The sequence below is a fragment of the Alnus glutinosa genome, chromosome 2, assembly GCF_958979055.1.
Source record: "Alnus glutinosa chromosome 2, dhAlnGlut1.1, whole genome shotgun sequence".
NCBI classification, from domain to species: domain Eukaryota; kingdom Viridiplantae; phylum Streptophyta; class Magnoliopsida; order Fagales; family Betulaceae; genus Alnus; species Alnus glutinosa.
Genome location: NC_084887.1, coordinates 28,469,358 through 28,478,245, shown reverse-complemented (window position 1 = coordinate 28,478,245; position 8,888 = coordinate 28,469,358).

The following is an 8,888-nucleotide window of genomic DNA, read 5'->3' as shown; positions in this document are numbered from 1 at the left end:
ACTCATCCAGTGAATCCTTGAGGAATTCCCCATAATTTTCCACCAAAAAAATTGCATCAACCTGTTGAGATCCTTACACAAAGAGGCAGGCAACATGAAAACACTCATACAATAGGTGGGTATTGCCTAAATCACTGCTTTCAAAAGAACTTATTTCCCTGCCAATGATAGAAATTTGTACCTCCAGTTTGAAAGCTTTTTTCCAAGTGTTCCTGCTAAAGAATAAAGAGGTCTTAGACAAGTTAACCTTTTGGCCAGACCTAGCTTCATAAGTCCCCATTATCCTCAAGACTCTACTCCATTCCAAAGCATTAGCTTTACAAAAAATCATACTATCATCTGCAAAAAAAAAGGTAAGTAATCTTTGGACCTTTTGGAGAAGAGGGCACTCCCGTGATAATGCCTTTACTCTCTGTTTGGGAAAGCAAAGAGCTAAGCACCTTCGCACAAATTAAGAATAAATAAGGGCACATAGGATCACCTTGCCTAATACCTCTGGATGGTCTAAATCATTCACCTGGAGATCTATTCACCAAAATTGCAAAATGCACTGAAGTCACACATGTCATAACAATCTGAGCCCACCTAGCTTCAAAACCCATTTTAATCATGGTAGCCTCCAAAAAATTCCACTCTACCCGATCATATACTTTGTGCATATCTAATTTAAAGCCCATGAATCCAGTCTTGCTCTACATGCGAGTTTGCATAGAATGCATTGTTTCATAAGTTGCCAAAATATTATCATAAATTAATTTACCAAGGATAAAAGCACTTTGAGAATCAGAAATTATGTGAGGCAAAATGGTTTTGAGACGATTAGTCAGCACTTTGGAAATGAGTTTATAAATGACATTACAAAGGCTTATAGGCCTGAAGTCAATTACATGCTCAGGAGAAATCTTTTTTGGAATTAAAGCAATATAAGTCTTATTAATGAGGCATCAAGAGAACCATAATTGAAGAAATGAATAATAGTTGAACTCACCTCTTCTTTAATAGATGGCCAGTTTTGTTGGAAAAAGAAAGCAGGGAAGCCATCCAGGCCTGGGGCCTTTAGGGGAGCTATTTGGTTCAGTGCTTGAGAAATCTCTTCCACATTCAACTCTGGCAACAATTTTTCATTCATCTGAGGCATAACTTTCTTTTCCAAGGCAGCTAGACTTCGATCCACCTCCAAATGAGAGCTAGCAGTGAAGAGATATTTGAAATACTCATTGAAAGCTACTTCAAGATCTTCCCTCTTTATCCACAATTCTGAAAATTAACTTCCTTTGATTTTTCTGATTTGCACATGCATGGAAAAATTTTGTGTTTCGATCTCCAAATTTCAGCAAATCTTCTCTAGCTCTTTGTTTCCATTTTAATTCCTCCTGCTCCAGTAAAGTGTTAAGCTTAGATTGAAGCTTTCCTTCCTCATTATTAACCCTCGAGTCCTCCATTTGGATGGCGTGTAGTCTTTGATACACCTCTTTAATCTTTGCTTCTCCCTGATTATCATTCCTTCTCGCCCAAAGTTTGAGAGTCCTCTTGCACCTGTTAAGGCCACCCTGAACCCTGCCCCAATGATCACCCTGTAGCTGACCTTCCTGCCACGCCTTTTTGATTAAAACTCCATGTTCCTTCTCCTTCAACCATCCCACCTCATATCTGAAGGATTTCTTCTTCACCCACTTCACTTCTCTATTATTATGGCATGATAGTAAAATGGAGTGACGATTTGAAGCTATTATAGTAAGCACATTGACCTCTATGACATTGTAAATACTACACCATTCAGCATTAGCCACTGCTCTATTAAGCCTTTCTTTGATCAGCTCCCTACCACTTCTGCAATTTGAACAAGTGTATCTAGGGCCCTTAAAACCCAAATCAATCAACTGGCAGTCATCTAAAGCATTCTGAAAATCCAAATTGTTCAAATAGGGACACTTATAGGAGCTGGTTTTTTCCTTTGAGGACAAAATGGCATTAAAATCTCCAATACACAACCAAGGATTTGGAGAAAATTCAGCTAACCGTCTCAACAGGGACCAAGAATCCTTGTGTTTGTTTGCCTCAGGATGGCCGTAAAATCCAGAGAACTTCCACCAAATCCCCAAATTTGAGTCTTGAATAATAGCATTAATATGATACCTGCTATAATTCCGGTTTCTACTCCAGTTTCCTCTTTCCATAACAAAGCTAATCCACCACTTTTACCTATACAATCAACAGAAAAAATGTTATCAAAACCCAGCTTGGACTTAAGAAAAAAACTCTTTCTTTGCTTCATTTCAGTTTCCATAAGGAAAACTAAATCGGGCTTCTTGTCCCTAACAAGTCTCCTGAGGTTTGAACTGTCCGGGGGTTCCCAAGTTCCCGGCAATTCTAGCTCAAGCAAATCTTGGCTGTAGGCGGGGCTGTGTGACAGCCACAGCCTTAAACATTATGCATGTTGAGATTAATGTTTTCGTCTTTTTTATTTGCTCCCTCTATTCTGATCTGCAAGCCAATGCGTTTGGGATTCAAAAGAAAAATTAAAAAATTAAAATGCCACTTAGGACCGGATGGAACGGCAGTGAGGTAATGGTGTATAAAGTAGCTAGCATTTCCCAAATTGGGAAAGACTCAATAGGGAGTAGGAACACAGGACTAGGTAGAAAGTCTGGGCGGCAAAAAGAATAGAATTCACAGTTGCAATTATCTAGCTACTTGTATAAGATAATAGTCTTCAGGCCCAACTTGTAGCTCTGGCCACTATTTTCTCCATGAGTACCTGAATGGGAGAGATCGAGCCCATCCCTGTACGTAGCCCTGCAGCTAGGATATGCCCAAAAGTTGATTTTTGACAGCATCATGAAATCATAAACTAATTCCTCGTAAAACTATTTGTTTTCTTCGGATTGGAAGTGACGCTGGCCACCTCTGTAAATTTGGTAAGACAATTCTTAATCATTCACACCGACTTGTTGGCTGGTAGTGTTGGGAACGCATATATATATATATATATATATATATATATATATATATATATATATATATATATATATATATATATATATATGCATGCATGGGATATGGGGTATGGCCAATCGTTCATTGGTGCTTAAGAGGAGCTTCAGAAAGCTCTCCTCTTTGGCCTAATTTATAAGGGGTTTCTTTCAAGGTGCATGAAGGATCTGTTTTACTAGCTAGGGTTTGTATTGAAGTATATATAGATGCCTTTAAAATCTAGTTTAAGGAATATGATTGGGTTAACAACCCCTTGCTTGCATATTCATTTTAATTTAGTTAATTATAACACATTTCCCATACATGCATGTTCATTTTAGTAATGAAAGCCTTGTTTGGTTTAACGAGCGATATGAAGCTAGAAATCAAAAGATATCTCATTTGAGTGTGCGATTTTTTTATTCCTTTTTATTGTTCTGAAAATTATGAATATCAAGATTTTTTTTTTTTTTTTAGTTTATGTTTTGATGGTTTAAAAAATAGAAAATAAAGTTGGTTAAGTTATTGCTCAATTATATAAAGGTTTTTCTTGTATAATTCAATGTCTCTCGAGCGGTTATGCTTTAATGTAAAGAAAAACTACACTTTTTGATTTTTTATTTTTTAAAATTGGTTTTCAAGTGATGTGTCATCATCCCATGAGACGATGACACATTTTTCAAAACAATAGATCTCATGAGATGGTGAATCATAATTTGGAACCAACTTTTAGAAGGAAAAAAAAAAAAAAAAAAAACATAGAATTTCCCTATATATAATGTTTGCTTGTTGATTATTTTATATATATATATATATATGTACTCTTTATTGTCATGACGTTGGGAGGGGAATGTGTCTCACTATGCATGTGGTTCTAAAAGGAAGACACTTTTAGATAACCCTAGTAATTATGCAACTTTAGAAATTAAGTTGAGATGCTGGAAGCAGTAGTTGATAGTACCACTAGGCTTAACATCGCTAAATTGCTAATAGTAATGGCTTTATTACTTTTCCTTATTCTTTAGATTTGACTTTCCGTCAAGGAATAGTAGTTGATATTCCATGTAGAGAACATGAAATGACAATAGCAACTGATAATGCAAAGAAAGGAAAATGCAGTAGGGTAATAAAAAAATTCAAGAATTCTGGACGGTTTCAAATCGTCCAGAAATTGCAAAAAACCGTTTAGGAAAAGGTCTAAATGGTTTTTTCTGGACGGTTTCAAACCGTCCAAGAAAATGTGTCGCTAATCCGGGTTATGGACAGTTTGGGCCAAACCGTCCGCAATTCCAGATGGTTTTGCCTAAAACTGTCCAAAATTTTTTTTAAAAAAATAATTTTTTTTTTATTATAATTTTTTTTAATATTAATATTAATATTATTATTTTTGTCCAGTGATCAAAGCTTCGTTGCCCTTTCTTCCATAGCCATCTTGTCGGCTAAAGAGACCACCGGAAGGTTGTCACAGTTGCATATCTCCACCATGAATCCAGTAGGATCGTGAAAGAATATCTGATCAATGTGGATCCCGCCTTCCTCTACCAACGCCCGCACATATGCAATCTCCATCTCCATCAGCTTCTTCTCCATCGCACCCATGCTCTCGCACTAACTATCAAACATTAATTCCAAACCCAAAACAAATAAAAAATGTTAAACAAACACAATCCAAACTCCAAAAAAAAATTAAAAAAATAAAAAAATAAAGGTCCGTCCGGTGGTTTGGAAGAGAGTGGTGACGAGGAGGCTGAAGGGGGGAGAGAAAGAGAGAGGAAGAGAGAACCAGCTCGAAATCCACGTATTCCGGCCAGATCTCTCTGTATTCTGGCCACAAATCCGGCCGAGCATGGGTTTCGACAGGATCTGTCAAACCCACGCACGTACATCGGCGTAGGTTTGATAGATCCGGTCAGATTCGGTCGAAAACCAACTCTCTACATTTGCGAGATCCCGTCGCGCGTTTCATTCCCGTCGCCCGTCTTCAATCGCCGGCCGTAGAGAGGAAGAAGAACGAGAGAGAGCTCTAAGAGAGAGATGGCTTTCTTCGGAGAGAGGAAGAAGAACGATGGATTTGTTTTAAAAAGAAAGAAACAGGAAAACTAAAAAAGAAAATAGAAAAGAAAAAAAAAATGTTACAGACGGTTTCAAAAAAACGGTCTCTAAATTTATCTGAATATTAATTTGTAGACGGTTTTATTAAAACCATCTGTAAATTTACAGACGGTTACAATAAAATTGTCTGGAAATTAAAATATACATACGGTTTTTAAAAAATCGTACGGAAGATGGTTTTATAAAACCGTATGTAAAACTATAATTCTAGATGGTTTTGAAAACCGTCTAAAAAAAAACGGTCAAGAAAATGTGATTTTTTTTTTTTTTGAATTATCTATATGCCAAAATATTATTTAAATAGAATAATGATAGTAAATAGTTAAAATGGTTAGGCTATTAAGAGTGTTTTATAAAAGTAAATAGCTAAAATAATATTTAGCTTTTTGGCTATTTTAGTGAGCCAATTTAGTAAAATGGTCCAAAATGAATATCCAGCAGCTTCACCAATTTGGTGAAAAAAAAAATTGATGAGTGAAAAGTACTCACCAACAATAGTGAGCACTATTCACGCACCAAAACAATAAAAAACTATTAAGTATATATACAACCTCTATTTAAAAAAAGATTTTATTTTAATGGAATAGTAATAGTTGATAGCTAAAATAGTAAGGCTGTTATAGGTGCTTCAAAAAAGTGGATTGTTGAAATTAAAAAAAAAAAAAAAAAAAAGCTAATAAAATTTGGTGAGGCTACTAAAAGTCATGAACCCTCTAAGTCTAAAACCTGAAAGATGAAGGCCAACCACTCTGCGGGGAGGCTTGTTGCAGACAACTCCTGTCCAATTGTAGGGGGATGAGTTTTTTGGTCCCAAGAAGATAAAGGGTCGGGAGGCTCAAGACTTATGCCAGACTTGAATGAGATTAGGGCTTCCTTGTCTCTAACAATACTTAGAGTGGCCGACTTACTGCAAGGAAAATGCAGTTGAAATATGAGAGGACGAAAGAATAAGGTAAGCCGTGTATACGCCCCTGTGGAGCACAAAAGACGTATATTTATAACAATTCAGCTGCTGCAGCATGTCAAAACGTCACTAATTTTAGTGACGTTAGGCGTTGTTTAAACAGTAAACGAAGCCATTTAGCATAGTTTAATTTGTACAAGCCAAAAAAAAAAAAAAAAAAACCCGTATAGATTATTTTTTTTTTGGTAGCGAAGGGCAAGTCTCTCCGTGACCTTACAGTTAAAGCTCATGTTGGCTGTAGGTGTATAGTTTCTGTGGAGGGAAAAGAATTCTAGATTGTTCATGCGGAGGAGTAAGAATGCTATATATTAATGTGTTCAATCATGGACATTATGTTGCATGGCAGACTTCATAAGTTGATTCTCTTACTGGGTTCCCTCAGTCCTGTGTGAATAGGTGGTTGGTGCGTTCCCAAGGTTAATTTATCTGATATTATTTTGCATAATGGCTAGGCTGTTGTTTCTTTTGCGTTGGTTTCTCTTTCCAGTGTAGTTGTGTTTGGGTGGTTGTTCTTTCTGTGTTTGTTGGCCTACCTAGAGGTTGTCTTGTACCTGACTACCTTCTTGGTTGTGTTCTCTCTTTTGCTTAATTTGCTGACCCCCAAATTGTTAAAGTCAATTGAGTACTCATCACTAGACCACTTAAGAGAGAGAGAGAGAGAGGTACCTGTAGATAAAATCATGAAAAGAATTTAAGAACAGCCGCATGAAGGTGATACAAACCAGCTGGGAATAAGCAGTACTTGATGCAAAACGCGGCACAAATATGTAATCAAGACCGACCTACAATTTATACAGTCGAGGGTTTTGAATATAACAGGATGGGGTTGTTAATTGGAGCCAATACGAAAAAACAGCATTTAGCAATTACTTTTTCTTTTTTCTTTTGGGTTATAGAATGACATTAGTAGGCTGCACAATGGTGTAACGACCCAAGCCCAAGGGCCTGGTTTGTTAACTTCAAAGCCTCAGAGGCACGAATGTTACCTATTTAGGATCTAGAGAACTTGTGACCACTATAATGCATGCCGTGAGAAAATAATATACATATATTTTGAAAGCATGGTCCGTTTGGGTGTTGAATCCAAATATTATTCGAATTTACTGGCGACTTACGAGATTTGACTTTGTTAGATAAAATTTGAAATTTTTTGAAAAAGTTGAATAAAATATAATTTATTTTTTTAAAAAGTAGAAAATAAAATAAAATAATAGTCTTAGTAATTTATTTTTGAATAAAATAAATTTTTTGTTAAAGTCAATTTATTTTTAAAATATAATAGTCTTAGTATAATAAGTGCATACGAATCTAAACTAATAAGTCCAATGGTCTTTTGTCTTACATGTGCCTCAGACACATGTTGACAATATAGCATTGATGCAACAAAGGTAAATTAAGTGAATGCCATTATTCCCCCAGAAAACCTAAGCATCTCGGCCACCTATACCAACCGTCTTGGGACATGTAAAGAGAAAAAAAGTAAGGGGTGAGCGAAAGACTCAGTAAATAATATTTTCAACCGAATTAAAACGGTAGAGGTTCAAACCCTTTTGAAATAAAGTAACATTAAGATTAAAGTTGTGATTTAAGCTTATAATATAAAGTAATCACTTGAGTTAAACTTCATTTTTTGCCCTCAAAACATTTTTCTTAGTCTTATTAAACAAAACATATGTTAAAAAATATTTCATAAGTCAACTTCTTTCATCAAACTTAACATAAAGACGTGATTCCTGAAAGAATAAAAGATTCACTTTTCATTTACAATTTATAGCCTCGCATACTGTTACGCCCCGTATGCATGGGGTTGTGTGATCCAACCTTTGAGGATCTAGCAACACCCGTAGTCGCGGATGTGTCCTGGCCAACTGATTAGCTTCTTGGTGCACTCATCATGACAACTTAGTGATGACCACACCTTCACGTAACCGTAACTTCAGTGTGGTGCACTACATACTAGCCCAGTACCGAGCTACTAACTTTTCCTTAGGCCAAATGTCTTAAAAAATTTCTTTACATAATATGGTTTCACCTCACACATGCTTATTCTTTACTAAACAAAACATATGTTGAAAAATATTTCATAAGTCAAGTTCTTTCATCAAACTTGATATAAAGATGTGATTCGTGAACGAATAAAAGAGTCACTTTTCATTTACTATTTATGGCCTCGCATACCATTACGCCTCGTATGTATGGGATTGTGCGACCAACCTTCGAGGATCGAGCAACACAGGTCGCAGATGTGTCATGGCCAACTGATTAACTTTTTGGTGCACTCAGCATGACAACTTAATGATGGTCATTCTTTCACGTAACCGTAACTTCAGTGTAGCGCACTACATACTAGCCCGGTACCATGCTACTAACTTTTCTTTAGGTCAAATGTCTTAAAATTTTTCTTTACATAATACGGTTCCACCTCGCTCACACTTAATCTTTATTTCCTTGAAACTTTCAATAATCGCATAACTTAACATGTGTAGAGATGTACCATTTTCTTATATAAAACTTTCCTTGAATATAAACTTTTCTCAATTTGAAAAATTTCCTAAAATAGAAACTTTCCTGATTGTTAGAAACCTTATTTCATAAATGAACATTTGTACCCATGTTTAAGTAACAATTTAGTTCTAAAACATTTTGGTACTTCGAGCTTCTAAATCATGTGGTAACATTTAAAAATATGAAGTGTACGTTGACAACATGTAATAAATAAAATGACAAATGTGTAACATTCGAACATTTTTAGGCAAAACATGTTATCATAATCATTGAGAATTAATAAATTCAAAAAAGATAAAGATTAATACTTATTCTACTATAAAACAATACTTTT